The 15,809-nt window shown below is 44.5% G+C and overlaps 1 protein-coding gene across 5 annotated transcripts in view; it reads left to right on the forward strand.

The window, feature by feature from the left end:
• Nucleotides 1-15,809, forward strand: part of BACH2 (BTB domain and CNC homolog 2) — a 196,238-nt gene that overhangs the window by 45,099 nt on the left and 135,330 nt on the right. The window contains exon 3 of one of the 5 annotated variants that reach the window (XM_064447623.1): nt 13,181-13,358. The exons of 3 other annotated variants lie outside the window; for them this stretch is intronic. The gene's annotated coding sequence lies outside the window, so the exon portion shown is untranslated. Of the gene's footprint in view, nt 1-13,180; nt 13,359-13,384; nt 13,466-15,809 lie in introns of those variants that run through there. One more of the 5 variants, XM_064447625.1, reaches the window with a different exon arrangement.

Genomic DNA, 15,809 nt, shown 5'->3' on the forward strand with positions numbered 1-15,809 from the left:
GCTCATGGAGGGTGGCACGCCTCAGCATCCCTGCTCTTCTGCCACATCCTCGGTGGGGCTGCCACAGTCCCCAGTGCTACAAGCATCGCAGCGGGGAGGCGAGGCTGCTGCCTGAAAGAGGGAGAAGGAGGAAGACGGGGAGCGGAGGAGTGGGGGGCCAGGCAGGGAGGGGGAGCTGGGGAGGAAGACGCAGCTCCGGAGGGAAATTCTCTGTGCTTTGCAGTTGCTTGTGTGGATAGAAACCAGATGGTGCGCTGGAACACCCGCTCGCTCGGGCGGCGGCGGAGCCAAACATATGGTTAATGGTTAGGAGAAAGAGCTTTGCGAGCCAGGGCTTTGCTGACTGCCTCACATTACAGATTGTTGCAGTGTGTCATTACATTGCCAAACTAAGTGCTTAATACCCGCTGCGGGCGCTGGGCAGGCATTTGCAGGGAGGATGCTGAGGCTCCCCAGGCAGGGCGGGAGGCTGACATCACGTGCGTCCCCCCACCACACCCCCCCACGCCCCCTTTCCCCACTGGAAACACTGTAAATCTCCCTTTTTACAAGCTCAAAACCTACAGCAGGCAATTTTCCCATTCTGTGTATCTTTAATCTGTTTATTTCCAACAGCGTATGGCGGGTTTTGCCCCTTTTTTTGGGGTGGTTTTTTTTTTGGGTCCCCAAGCAGCCAAGTTCATCGAGGCTGCAGCACTGCACTCACATGCCCGGCATCCAAAGTTCCTGCTCTGGGAGCTTTGGGCGACACCAGGCCCATGTTATCTAAGGAACTGCTGAGCTCATTCATCTCCTTTTCACGGCCCGCTTCCTTTTATTTTTAGCCAAATCCGTCAGGCCTGACAGGCGGGTAATTTGAGCCAGAGAAAGGGCAAAGCTCCAGGTCCTTTCCACAAAGCAATTCTTCTCCTCCCTCCTGGGAAGGCTCCAAACTTGGCCTGCTCCAGGCAGATGGATTTGTTGAGTCATGTGAGATCATTTACACAAAAACACAGCGAGGCAGTGAAAAGGAAAAAAAAAAAAAAAAAAAAAAAAAAGGAAAGAAAAAAGTGGGGGGGAAGGGGTGGGAGAGCGTGTGCTGCCGGGGCTGCTGCGAGCGTAGGAAATGTGCTGCGAGGCAGCTAGACAGAGGAATGCAGCAGATTCATTCTTGTATAAGGTAATGTCTCGTTTACAGTGCAGGGTGGAGCCAGTGCAGAGGAGAAATCACTCAAAAACAGATTACTCATTTAAAACAAAAATTCTCCTTGAAATAAATAATAATAATTAAAAAAAAAAAACCAAAACAACAAACCAACCAACAAGCAAGCCGTGTGCATGGGCGCGCAACAAAGGCGGCGTTGTTGACAGCACCGGATTACAGTAGCGGTAAACTCCGAGCTGGGAGGTTGCTGGAAAATGAGTTTGCTCCGTGATGCAACCGGAGTTTGCTTTGTCTGGCCGCCAGCACAAGCCGGGTGGTGGGGATGGGGAGCCCGGCGGCAGCAGCGCACGCTTTGCTCCGTCCAGGGATGGCTTCAGGTGGTGGGGAAGGATGGAGGAAACGATGCAGGATCCTGAGCGGGCAGGCTGTGCTGGGGAATCGTTGAGAGTGAAAATTGGGGTGCGGGGGGATTGTGCATGGAGGAGGCAGGGGAGAGCCTCTTCTTGTTTAGGTTTTGAACTGGTTATGGCATGATCTTCATTACATCAGTGAGTAAATTGCGTTTATTCAGTTGAATGTGATTTTGTTACTGTTTGCAACCTAAGCTCACCCCAGCGTATTGGTTTGGGTTTTTTTTAAAGTGGGTGGTAAGAGAGAACATCAAACTTAGAGCTTTTTAGATCTTGATGTATCCTGGAGAATTAGGCTGGGTTAATTTATGCAGTGTTCTAACGAGATGTGTTCAAACCTTTAAATAGACGTGGACTGTATTTAAGTATTGTTAATATAACTTCCAGTTACTCCAGGTTTCTTAGCAAGGCAATATCTGAGTATTAGTGTTTTGTCCTGGTGATGATGATTAAAAATCAGAGCAGGAGCAGAAACTGGAACTGGAAATTGGTGGAAAACATGTGCAGTCAAACAAGTCTGATGCAAAACATAGCATTACATTCTCGGCTGGAGTTAAGGAACTCGTGAGAGTGTGTAAACGTGGATTTGTATTTTAACTTGACCCTTTCCCCCGCTGAGCATCATCTTCTGCAGACTCCACAGCGGCATCCGCTGAGTGCTTTCCTCTGGGGAGGGGATGGTTTGTCTGGAGCCTGCCTCCCTCTGCTTGACCTTGTCTTCCCTTTTTTTCCCTCCTGCTTCTTTTTTACACTTTTGTCTGAAAGACGGCTGGCTTTCCCAGCCCGCTTGCCCTGCCGGGCTGTGCCTCTCAGCACATTTGGTGTGGGGGGAGCCTTCACTTCTCATGCTTAAGAGTTTTCTCACTTGGTGGAAACCTTTTCTCTTCTGGTCTCTTGGTTGGGCCGCCTCATTAATTATGTTGAAGGAACACTTGGCAGCACCCCGACCTGCCTGGGGTCCCACACTGCACAAACCCGTGATGGGGTCCCTGCCCCTCAGCGTACAGCTGATGTCCAGGGTGAGGATCAGCAGGGGGATAAGAGTATAAGGATGAGAAGTATGGCCAGGCTTGGGAACTAGACTGTGCAATAAAGCTGTGGCCGTAGCGTGGCAGCTTTTAATGAGGAATGGCTGTAGATTTCTCCAAGATCCTCAGAAAGGTCCCAGAGGAGGACAGTGTTGTTGTTTATTCTGTTTGCATAGTTACTTTAACTTTATTTCCCCTCTTCCCCAAAATACCTAATTATCCTACATTTTCTGTTGCTGTGAGCAACATTTCCCGTAGTTACCCAGAGCTGCAATTCCAATTAAATTCTCACTTTATAAAGCTAATCTCCCAGCAGTGGCTGTGGGATTTCCAAAAGAAAAGACGTTTGTGAGGAGCCAATGTTTTTGGTTTTTGTCTTAGCAGACAATTCTGCATAACACCTCTGTTAACTACTCACGTTCATTATCGGTTGAGAGCTCAGTAGCTTCATCTCTATTTATGGCACTTAAAAGACTTGTAGTTTTTTTAATTCCCCTGCAGAGTGCCCCACTCCACAACATCTCCTTTTTCTGCTCCAAAGATGCCACATGTGTTGCTTATTGCATCTTTACGTCAGACAACCAGCCCAACAGGACAGGTTTTTGGGAACCGTTCATGACCTGACTATCGGGAAAATCAGCCTTACTCTTCCTTCCCCCACTTTCACGGCCGCTGAACTTCCTCCCCTTCTTCTGAGTGTGTTGTCTGTAAGATGCTATCAGTCCCGTGATTCTTTTATCTCACTTCTCCTATCGTTTCCATTCTTCTACTGCCTCTTCCTCTGTCTCACGATTAGACCAGAAATTTCTCTGCTGCTGGCATCTTCGCTCCTTGCACATACTGTGGCGCTGCCTCCTTTGGGATCTGAGGAGGGATGAGTTTGGAGTTCATACATGTTGTGTCATGTCCCGCGCTTGGCTTCAGTTTGCACAAGTAGAGGGTAATGGTAATGGCCTATGGTAATTTTCCTTTGATTGCCACCTTAAGCAACCAACTCTCTCTCCGCCTAGGTTGGAGTATGAGCAGGAGGTCCTCAGTGCCTCCCTCACCAAGGTGGCAGAGCACTGAGGACCTCCTGCTGAGGTTGATCTTTCCAAAGGGATGCAACCTGTGGCCGGGGGTTTGCTTGCTTTCCTCTAGGCATGATAGCACTATGTTTCCTTCCAAAGACCTTATTCTGTGCCCTAATTTGTATAACCTTCCTCGATCTGAAGTTGTGCCAAGGGTAGATGCTCTGGGAGCGAGGTAACCCTCTACTTTTGAGCTCAAATTATCCTGCTTGACAGGATCGGATAGTAATTTACTCCCACAGAAAACTTGAGCTAACTTTATAATTCTCTGCAGTGATATCTAAGATGAGTGGGGTGGTGACCTCCCCGTATCGCAAATGTTCGTTTATGGGACTTATGAAATAACCTCAAAATAAATCTCTAGCCTGACAGCTTCCCCCTTACAGAAAATTATAGAAGTTATGGTGTAGTGGTGGCAATTTCCTTTTCTTCATGTATGCATCTGCAGGGCATTCCAGGGGAGAGGCAAGATTTGTTCTAAATAGATTAATCTAAATTTCCATGGAGCTTTTAAAGGCATTAAATCTATGTAAATTTTTCTCATCCAGCAATGAACTAGTGCAGCGGTGAAGCGCAGGACTGTTTGTAATATATTCGGAAACCTAGCTGTTTTCTGGGTGCGGCCAAATCCCATTAACTGTGATTTCCCTGCTTCCTTTTTCCTCCTGTCAAGCCTTCTGGATAGTGGCTTCTCTTAACAGCTTGTTTGGAGAATCTGCTCTGAAAATCTCCCAGCCTCTTCACTCTTCTCAAAGCACGGGAAACTCTGGGAGCAGCTTATCACCTGCTCATCAGCTGACTTCCATTTCTACTAGATAGTCTCTGTCAGCCATAGACCAAACAAGCTTAAATCTCTTTCCCTTCCATTTGGTCAGGCGCAGGAGAGGTAGAAGTCCTTTTGGAGATTAAACTTTGCCTGTTGGTTTAGTGAGATATCAATCCACACAGCACAACATGTATAAAATTGGCTTCTTTAATTCCCTTGGAGCATCCTTAGGGATCCTTGAGAGTTGTCTGAGAGTTTCTAGGAAGGATGTGTGAGCACCCTCTGACACTGCCCTTGCAGTAGCAGGTTTCTCAAGTTTGTGTTCAAAAATATCAAGTTGTTTTAAGGCTCTGTTCACTCCATTAGCTTTTCACTGATAGTTCCTGTTACTAACTGCTAGTGTGATCCTTTAGTTTTTTTGCCTTGATTCTGTCATAAATTAAATTGGTGTTGGCGAAAGCGGCTTCTGATCACACACTGTAAAAAAGATTTTTTTTTCACCTGTTTGCAGCCTTTGTGCAATTAATGGGAACACACTGTTGCTCCTTGGTAAATCCATTCATGTTTAATAGGTATTTGTGGGCCATATTTGGCTTCAAGTGGATGCATCACAGGTCTTGAGGCATTTTGGTGGCTAAATAGCTGGGATTAGACACTCTGGTTACTCATGCCAGTTGTTTTCCTGTGTCCATACCAAACTCTGTGTGTTACACAGTATTTTTAGTTATAGCCTTGTCAGATTTGTTTAAGGAAAAGAGATGTCCTCATTTTTCAGAGATGTTTATATGGTAGTGAGTAGAGTTATATTAATGTTTTTTTTTCTCAGTTGATCAAATTCTAAGTGCTAGTATGAAAGGTCCACTATTACGTGCAAAAGTAAGACTTGCTTTTGCAGGAGTAGAGCAATTTATCTTCTGTATCCCCTTCTCTAATTGCAGGCTGTAAAGACCCCAAAGAGTCCTGCTAGTCAATGATTTCTTTACTGCAACCAGTGAAAAATCAGATTTAAAATGCATTTAACTGATGCTCAGTTTAATATCTCCTGATTACTATGGTCACAGCATAAATAAATACATTTGATAGCTTACTTGATCATGCAACTATTGAATATCTTTCTCCTTCATCAGAATGCTCCTTTTTATCGAAGATACCCACTGTCATAGAGCCCCAAGCTGTTGATCAGGTAAAAGGGAATGCCATATATGCGAAAATAAACCAGCACCCACAGGTAGCCTCTTACTAGAAAATAATGAGTTTTCATTTAGCGACTTCAGCTTGTTGTTTTCTATTTGAATACTTTCTCGAAATCAATAATGAAAGACTAAAATTTGCCTTCTGGGAGGATGGTATAAATAATTAACATGGGATATCTGTCTACTTGGTTTTGGGTTGATTGCTTATTGGCTTCCACATAGTACCATGAGTGGGTTTGAAGCCCCTGCGGTGGCCTCGGGCTGTGCTTGACCAGCTCAGACTTGTTGCTGCCCTTCTTGATGCCGTTCACTGTGATTAACAGTGTCTGGATGGATGGCAGAACCCAGACAGTTATGGCAAAATAATTGCCTTCTCCTTGGATGCACCACTTGGACACAACCATCAGTAAAGCCACTTCTGCAGCCGGTGACATTGGAGGCAGTGGGACCACGTGTTGCTCCTGGGGAGGACATCTCGTGTGGGTAGTGCTGTGCTGCCCCAAGGGTATGCATGGCACAGCCAGACTCGTTCAGCTGTGCTTTCTGAGAGCAAGAGGTTAAAAGGACAAGGGTAAACCATGGTCGGAAGCAGACTCTTGCATCTGGCAGGTCTGTTCTTGGGTAATGCTCATTTGGTTACACAGCTCAAGTACAGCGAGAGTTTCACCCCTGCCCACGGGTTGACGGTCTCACGCCCAATGGGAAGTTATTTTTCTGCTGGGTTTTGCCCCTTGTGAGTGTTGTCATCGGAAATAACAGCAAATAAAGGGACAGAGGTTTATGGGGCATCATGGCCTGTTCACTGTTTAAAATAAATCTTCTGTGATTAATTCTCCATGGGGCACAGGGGGAGAGGAGTTCGTGCCCTAAACTCTGGAGAATGTTTAGTATTTAATGCTAATTTTAACCCTGAACCATCAGTGAGTTAAGTAGAGCTCAAAGTGCTGCATTTAGCCGTCATCAGGAAATGCTGGATATCACCACTGGAGGAGTTGTGACAGCAGGGAGTTCCCACATGCACGCAGTGGTACTTCTAGAAGAAATAAAGGTTGGTATTTCCAAACAGAAGAGGAGACACATGCGAGTTGGTGGCACATATTTTGATTTTTCAGTACAGTAGGTGGCAGGAGAGACAAAGCGACAGCTTGGCTGAGGTAGCTGCTTGTCCACATGCCGCAATAACAAATGAAGGCCGCACCAGTCTATACCCAATACCCTGGAAAAAAAGTGACATCATATTGCCAGGTGCTTTTGTGAGGTCTGTCATCTGGTGTGATAAATACAAGGACATAAGAAGATGGGAACGTTAACATTGCAATGCTCATGTTAAATGCCACACCATGCACTGTGTCTTGTGTTTCTACGACGTCTTTGGGTAGGCGTCAGGGACTAAAGGTTTCATGGCAGCCTAAGCCAGTCCCAGTTATGGCTGTTTGTCCTCTTTCTGTCCCCACAGTATCCTTGGCCAGGACTTTCCCACCGTCCCTTTTGCACCTGCTTTGGTGCTTTTGGGACTGTACCATGAGCGGCTTGATAGGGTGAATCCAGCCAACAGTTAACTAAGACGCAGTTGGATTTTGGGTAACTCAAGCAGAGCCATCTCACCTTGTGCTTGTGAAATTAGGGTTGAGGGGAAGGAGCAAGTGAGAGGAAAAAGGGACTGATGGCTTCAGGCTGCAGAAGAGCTGCACCCTTGATCTACCACCCCATCAAACTGGATGGAAGAGGTGCTTCTTTAATGGATAATGAAGCAGATGCTGGAGACTTTTCTAAGCCAACATCTGATATTCTTGGACTTTGAATCTGTAGAGGGATAAGGTAACCTTAAAAGCCTGACAAACTGTCCTTTCTAAGCATACAGGAGTCTTTCTTAATGGAGAGGCAAACTGAAGAAGTGAAATTAGTGGGTGTTTTCCCTTCTGTCTCTTAGAAGTATGTCTCATTTTTAAAGGTGAAAGGGTTGTTCCTCATCCCACTTCAGTTAAGATGAACAGATTGTTTCTTATTTATGGGAGATTGGCCTCCCATTGCACACAAGGACAAAATCTGCTCTAGTGCTTGTGTAACTTGAGCAAAGTCAATGAGGTTGTGTTTGTAAAACAGAGGTGGTGATTTGGCTCAGGGCTTGTAACTGGAGAAAGGAAGCACTTCATCCATTGATTCATAGGGAATTAGTGTACGGCTAAAACAGGCCCACCCATTTGCTTTACTTTTTTCTAAGGATTGTTCTCTGAAGGACCTTGGGTCATGATGGAAACAGCTTCACTCTGTAGGCCTGCCAGAGGGCATTGAATTTGCCCTAGAGGCAAAAAGAGCGGACAGTATTTGATTCATACTTGTCAGACGAACCTTTACTATACATACCAGCTTCCAATGACAACTTTAGTCCTTTTATTTGTACTTGGACTTAAACTTTGATTCTGGCAATATCAAACCATGCAGTTGTATGGTGGCCTAAATTCTGCATTTTCATTCGCTGGGAAGCTCTCTCGAGCAACTCCATTACTTATATTCTGTTTCTGTGCCCACTGGTTTAATAAGATTTCTGTCAGCATTTTTTTTTAATATATTAATGTTGTTTTTGTTGTGGAAGTTGACTGAGAATTGAACTGGTGTTGAAGTTGTAAAACTGTCAGTGTGATGTAGTGGCAAGGACAAGACATCTGTTCAGGTGCTTGCTCAGTTGTCTTTGCTGGAGAGCCTGACTGCCCATAGATGGCACCTAAACATGTCTGGGCATCTAAAAGAGGATGAAATATCACCCTTGTACTGATGAGAAATGGAGGCAGGAGCAAGGTGATTTATTGATGGTCATGGAGGAAATCAGAAAGGTTAGGATCTAGGTCTCCTCCACCCCACCCCAGGAAGCTGAATCATGTGTTTTCTAGTATAATGAAGTTTGCTTGCTCTCCCCGAGAAACGTGAGAGTCTTCCTATTGCTAAAATACCTGTTCTTAACACAGGAGATGTGGGCACACGTTTACAACTTGTGAATTAAGTTTAAGACTCATTGCTACAAAACCCAGCAGATTTAGTAGCTGGCTATAGCTGTAGTGTGCAGTATTTCAAGGGGAAACAGTCTGAGGGGCACAGCCAACAGTTAGTAGCTGCTCTGTTGTTGCTTTACGTACAATTCAGAGAGCTTAGTAGTTGAACAAGAGGAGGGACCTGGGTGTACACTGAGTTTGAGCAGCTTACGGGCCGTTCCATTCATGAAGCCATGCGGTCCCACGCAAAGATAAGTCCTTTCTCACAGGGAAGCGGTTTGTAAAGGATGGGACCCTGTTGGCCAAATTTTTCTTAAATAGGCTGGTATCATGCAGATACTGATACATTGATATAAATTGTATGGCTGCAAATAGTTAATTGTTTCTGTAACCATGCTTAACTGTGGAGTGCTCTGCTTGGTGAAGAGGATCAGGAAGGAGTTCCTGTTATTTTAAAGCAGTAGCTGAGGCTAATTATGAAAAACATGCCAATATGAAATATTCTTTTTTTTTTTTTAAACGAATATCCATAAGCAGCTCATAGACAGGTTTATATCGTGCTGGAAGAAGTCTGACTGCACTTTAATGTAGATACCTGGATTGGTGATTAGGAAAAGATTGTTAAACAACTGGAATTTAAATACCGGTACAGCTTCATTGTAATAATTTCCCCAAAGGCACATTGGTAATTCTGCTAAAGAGAGAGTTTAATAGACTTTAATAATGTGTACTTTGGAGACCCTATACACAAAGGAATTACGCATAAAACATTCATTATTGTAAACTGCTACCTTTGCATGTAACAAGGAATCTGTCAGAACAAAATCGGCATGTTGTGTGCGGCAACATGTTGTCAGGCATTAACGGACAGAAGTCATTATCGCTGCCTTACCTATTGCTTCACCTGTTTTGATCAAAGTTGCAGCCCATATCATTTTACCTAACAGTCAATGAATTATCTGAGGTACACATTCGTTTATTTTCCAAGAAGTCCTTTGCTGGCAGGAGGGCTGTGGCAGTTCACAGGACTTTGTTTTCCTTTGATGTGCCCATGTGGTGTCAAGAGAAGAAATACCTGTAGGAAGCACAGAATAACCCCATTTTTAAAAAAAACTTGAAATAAAGAATAACAAAAAAGCAACTTTAGCAAGTGGCTCTAAGTGAGTTTAGCATTGGATTTTGATTTGATTTCACTGTGCTGCTGCTGAGGGCCCTGCTGGAGAACAGGCAAGAAGGAGGAAGGAGCAGATGCTTTTGGTAGAACAGTAGGGCATTTATCTCTTTTAATGAGGTAACATCATTAGTGCTGACAAAGTGCTGCAAATCAATACATGTAATGGACTGCTGCTGTCTTTCGGTAGTGCACAGGCTGTTGTACCTCTGAGCATTTAAATCTGCTGAATCACAGGTCAGGCTTTATCTCCTGTCTGATGCTGGTTTGGTTTTTTTTTTCTTTTAACCATTTTGTTCCCCCCCCCAGTCTTTGCCTTCGATCTCCAAGAATTGGACCACATCTCCAGAATATGTGTTGGGGCAGGCAGAAGTCTACAGATTTCATGAGTACAGGAGCGCACCGAAATGCTGCATATGTCCGTTGCAGTTGGAGGACCTTCTCTTTAATTAGAAAGAGTAAGGTTGCTGTCTATTTGAGTCTGATTCCTTCTGCCTAAAATGGCTGCAGGTTTTGTTTTGGGTGGTGTGGTTTGGTTTTTCCCCCCCCCTTGCCCTCTGCCTGCTTCCTTTAGAGCAGTGGTGTAATGTCAGCCACACTAATCATGTCAGCTAGTGGTACCGATGACCCTGACATTCAGCAACAAAGAACTGCAGAAGAAAGGAGAGCGCGAGGTGGCTGCGGCGCTGGACAAGGAGCAGCAGCAGGTGGAGGGAAATCTGCAGGTCAAAGCATTTCTCTGTACAAAATCTGTTGGTGTAAAAATGGTATGCATGGTTGTATGCAAGGTGACCAAAGAAAGAAATGAGATGGATGTCAGTGGAGATCCGTCCTTTACTACTCACTTTTCAGATGACAAACATGACAGCACATGACTATAGTAGTGTGAAAATAATTAAAAAAAAAAAAAAAAGGCAAATTAAATCTAAATTTGAAAAAGCCTGGAGGTTTTAATAATGTCTCTGTTAAAAATTACTTAATTCCCCCAAAACTTCTATCAAAACCATGTCATGCTCCACTACAAAGAGGTAACATAACCTAAACGTTTGAGGTACGCTGTCTGTTTATCAGAGGGCCCAGGAGTGACACTTGGGTGTCTGTGCTGATTCCAGGAAAAGAGGCTGTCGGTAAAAAAGATTCATCTAATAGGTCACGCATGTCAAAAGAAAAAAAAAAGTGGTTCCTCTTTCTTTTTTTATCTGCATGCCCCTCCTAGCCTGGGCTTCCCAACACCTGCTTGTGGTGAAAGAATATAAACAGAATTGCAACATTCCTCAGCATTAACTGTTGCCTGACAGCTCCAGCTAAGCACTGCAAAGTCATCTGGTTTTTCCTCCTTGTTTTTGTTTCTTGTTCCCTGCCACACACCCAACGAGCCTCTGCAGCATCCTCAGGTGGCACCATCCATGGCGGAAAACCTCCCCATGTTTTTGCCCTGCCATGACCTGAAAGTCAGTCATGTTTGCCAGAGTTGATATGAATCCAGAGTTGGGATCTCTCATTGCCCACCATCTCATGTTACCCTCGCACCGAGTGGGCGGACAGGATTGAGAGCCAAATAAGCCTTTTGGTCACAGTTGGTGGGACCACATGTAAGCACTTACTAAAGTATCATACAGTAGTTACACTGCTGAGTGTCAGTTTGGGTCGAGACTAGGTAAGGCTCCATTAATACTTGTTACTTTTTTAAAATTTGATTGGTGTTCCCACTGGAGAGATCAGAGGGGTACGCTTAGCAACACCCAGGGTACAGTCAGCATTCCTCACTGCTGAAATGAAAGCATTGTTCCTCCAAAGCAGAAATCTAACTAGTGGTTTGTTACCTCCTCATGCTCTTGACTGCCTTGTACTGGCAGAAAGTAATGGCCAACAGATGTAGAAAAGGTATTGTCTTGGGAAAGATCTAAAGATCTTTTTTTTTGTTGTTTTCTTCCCCCACACCCCCACCAGAACATCCCTTTTATAAATCAGTGTTTCTACATCACATACCACAGGCTTTCTGTGCTATCTTATTCCAACAGTGAAACCAAAGTTCACTTACCTCCCTTCCAAGGTTGGGATTACAGAAACCTTACACACATCTCACCATCCGCTCGCTGCAGGCACTCCAGTCCAATAAATAAATACTTGGCTGAGTTTTACTGCCCTTTACCCAGTTAACTAAAAACAAATGCCTTCTGCTTTGTTAAAGGCAAGTCATGCCTACTTCTGTTGCTACAGCCAGCAAAGTTTCTCAACCAGCTTGGCCTCTGAGGGACTGATTCCCTTTTAGTGACTCTGAAACAGTTACCAAAACTTTCTGTGATCAACATATGAAAAGCAAATAAAATTCTCGTGGACTCTAAGGAGAGGAAATAGCTGGCCATACCCTTTCCCAAGGCTACAGATGGCCCACTTTTGCTCTCCTTTTCTCAGTAAAACTGGGGTGAAAGTATAGTGACGGAGGGTGAAGGGACAGGGGATAGGAGGGTTAGAGAAGTAAAGAGCTGTTAGTATTACAGGCTCCTGTATTATCTAGTTTTTATTTTCCTTTTTTTCTTGTGGATGGTATATTCAAACTATTTTAGTGCTGCATGTGAACTTGGCACAGCTTCTCAAGAGGAGAAGATGCAGAGCTGCTCATTAGTATTGTTTCAGAGCAGGCGCAGAGTTGATGCTGCCACAGGCTCGGCCACTTGTAAGGCTTGGTGGTTACCCCTCACAGCAAATACAGGTCAAAGCGTTGATGGAGAAGGGCTGCTAGCGTGCAATTGCAGCCCTGGTGGGCCAAACCATGTTTGCCCGGCTTCCCTGGGTGGTCGCCTGCCTTGTACGCAGCACATGGAAATAGATCTTCTGGAATGTGAAACCGTGCCTTCTGCATTTCTCCCACAAGTATTTTACAGTTTTGACTGGCATGCGCGAAGGAAATGGAGAATAATAGAAGAAAAAACTTATATAACCCTTCAGCTGTGCTTCCTTTCCATACCAAGGTTTTGCATTTAAAGTAAAACAACCAGTCTGTGTTATTGTGTAAGTATTTTTAAAGTTTAGTGATTAGTTTTTTGGTAAATGAGTGAAGGGGTATTTTTTTTCTCCCTTAAACTCATCTCCAGTTTAGATAGTGGATGCTTCTGTGTGTCTTCACTCAGAGAAACTGAATCGATGTAGATTTAGTGGTTGGGTAATCTGATTCTTAAAAATTCAAAAGATCCCTTTGTCCAAGATAGATTTATTTGATTCGTGGTTTTACAGAAATAGGTTGTGAAGGGATCTTGAGAATTCAGGGGGTTTTTGTTGTTCTCTTCTTTTTAGTAATTATGTTATAAGCTAGTAAGTACCCAGACTTTTGTAAATCTCATATGTGAGTGCTGTACATAGGATGAGGAGAAAAGAATGTAAGACCAGCATCTCTCTTTCCTTGTTCTCTAGATGTGGCTGCCATCTACTCACTAACTCTGTGATCATGGCTCTTAACATTTGGTGTAAGATAGAAGAAGCACGTCTGTCTTCTCAGTCCCTTCATGGAGAGAAAAGATGGGTCCTTGCCAGCAAGACTCCTTTCTCCCTCGGGTTCAGCTGCACAGCCTAGAAAAAGCAGCCCGCACATGTAAGGAGTTGTCCTTTCAGAGCATGTTAAGGATCCAGCTTTGATCCAACTGTGAATCAGCCACTGAGGATCCTTTGTACTACCAGGGAAGCTGCCTCCCTGTAATAGTAGGATCTGTGCCCTGGAAGTGGGAGCTTAAAAAGACGCAAACACTTGGAAGGGGCATTGGAGCAGTAAAGGTAGATACGATAATGGCAGTAAAGTGTAGTGCAAGAACATAGGGAGTCAACGGGCGTGTGGGAGTGAGAAAGAAAATACTTGCTTTTCCCCCAGCTCTGCCCTTGGAGGTATCCTTGTCTTCTTAGGTACATGGTCCCGGTTTTGTGAGGGATGCCCTGAAGTCACTTAGCTTCTGAGCTTTGTAGATCTGGGGGTGTTTTGTTGTTTGCAAGGTGCCTTGCAGTCATCCACTGGGAACACGTGAAAAGTACCCCTTCCTTTGCAGTGGCTTTCAAATTAAATTTCTGTTTTGTTTACATGATGGCTTCCTAGCCTGCTTTGTCAGCAGCTCACTGAGATGCTTCCCAGTGGCTTACAGCTCTTGGTTTCATCTAGCAAGAGCAATCTATAATCCAGGGATGTATACATAAGGGAGCCCTTCAGGGGCTTGTGGAAAAGGAACGATGTATACAGCTTGACACTTAGAACAGGTGAATAGTCTGACAGTTTCCCACTGTGTCACCCTATTCAGTTTCAAAAATTGTGGCTTGCATTTATCCTCTCAGTAGAATGAGGCACTCCTCTCAGGCTCCTGGAGGAGACCAAGAAGTGTACACTTAATTGCTTTGTGAATGATGTGAAGTCTTGGAATGCAATCTAGCCGCTGCTCATTAACTGGCTGAACCTATTAAACCTGGACAGCAAGCAGGACTGAGTCGGCCGCCCTTGATTGCAGGCAACTAATGGAGCCGTGGGAGCAAGCTGTGACTGCAGAACGGAATTGGCAGTAGACTCCCATCAACCTTCTCTGTTTTGAACTCACCCTACACTCCCTTTAGACTTCTGGCTTGGAGACAGATGATTTCAGAGTAGCGAGAGGGGGGGGAAGGCAGAGGGTGGAAAGCATTGTCTTCCCAGCTATGTTAGCTTTGATCTAAAGTTAAAAGTGAACCAGAATTTGAATGGCACCAGTAATTTGACATTTAAACCTGCAGAAGCAGAGAGATTTGTCATCTGGCTGTGGCTGGCTTTGGTTATTGATTGGGTCTTGTGCAGATGGTCCTGCTACACAACGTTAAAACAGAAGAAAATGGCCAAATAATGTGACTTGGCATCTCCTTGGTGTTTTTTAGCTCAGAGGCAATCAGCTGCACTTACATAGCATGCACATATAGGTGGCATGGTACCGACAAAATATATCTTGTCTTGCAGAAGAGCGTTGTAGCACTTTCTTGCATCTTCCTGCCATGCTAGCAGCACAGAAGAAAACAAAATTCACTAAATGTTAACTGGATAATTGAGGGTTAGTTGTTTTATTTTTTAGTAGCTTGAGGAAAAATGAGCAGAATTGAGATTTGCTCAGGAAATTTGAAGCATTTAACCTTTCAGGTACACGAGGGCCTCAACTAAAGATGGATACAGCTCTGGCTATGTAGCGTTTACCTCCAGAGCACTCTTGGCATTGCGCTGGAGCGTTGTTTCTGAGCAGTTTGTGCTGCTTGCTAAATCACCAGCATTTCATCCTTCAGCATTCGCATGCCTCCCATCCAGTCACACTTTGTGCCCAACCTTATTTACCTTGTGGGTTTTGCCAGGATCACAGCTTGGTGGTGTGGCTTTGGGCCCAGTCAGACCGTCTGTCAAGGAGAAGCGGAGGAGAAGTAGTGGTTTTGACATGTTGCCTGACGAAGGGCATGCCCAAATGTGCTTTGAAATCTTTGTTCTACTTGCTTGTTCGATGCTTTTAAGCTGCTGTGTATTGTGGGTTTTTTTCTGTTGTTTGCCTTAATTTCCCTGTTGTGGAGAGATTGTTTCATTTCTAGTCTGGATTCATACATTTTGTTTGTGCTGCTGGCAGATCCTATGAACACCCACTTTTCTGTGATATTTAAACTTTAAAAGATAAAATAAAAATCTTTGGTGTCATAGAACACTGACTTGCTTGTAAAATAGTTCCATATACCGGAGATGCTATTTAAAAATATTGTAGGAGTCTAGTAATACATTAGCATTTTATGCATTTCACTCTGAGCAGTCCCAAAGTACTTAAACTGTAGTGCATGCATGCAGCCCTGCTGAGATGCAGTCCCTAGGATGGAGGCTGTAAAGCAGCCCTACATTTACTGAGGATGTGAGGAGTGACGGATGCGAGCAGCTTGAAACAAAGTGACCAGAATAATCTGCCTTGTGGAGGAAAATGCTATGAAAATCATCAGTCTTGATGTATGACAGGGGTTCAGCTCGGGATGCTCTCAGAGTTGCTCACCCTGGGACCGCTAAGCTGTGTGTGGA

Source organism: Phalacrocorax carbo, chromosome 3 (genome assembly GCF_963921805.1).
Source record: "Phalacrocorax carbo chromosome 3, bPhaCar2.1, whole genome shotgun sequence".
Classification (NCBI taxonomy): domain Eukaryota; kingdom Metazoa; phylum Chordata; class Aves; order Suliformes; family Phalacrocoracidae; genus Phalacrocorax; species Phalacrocorax carbo.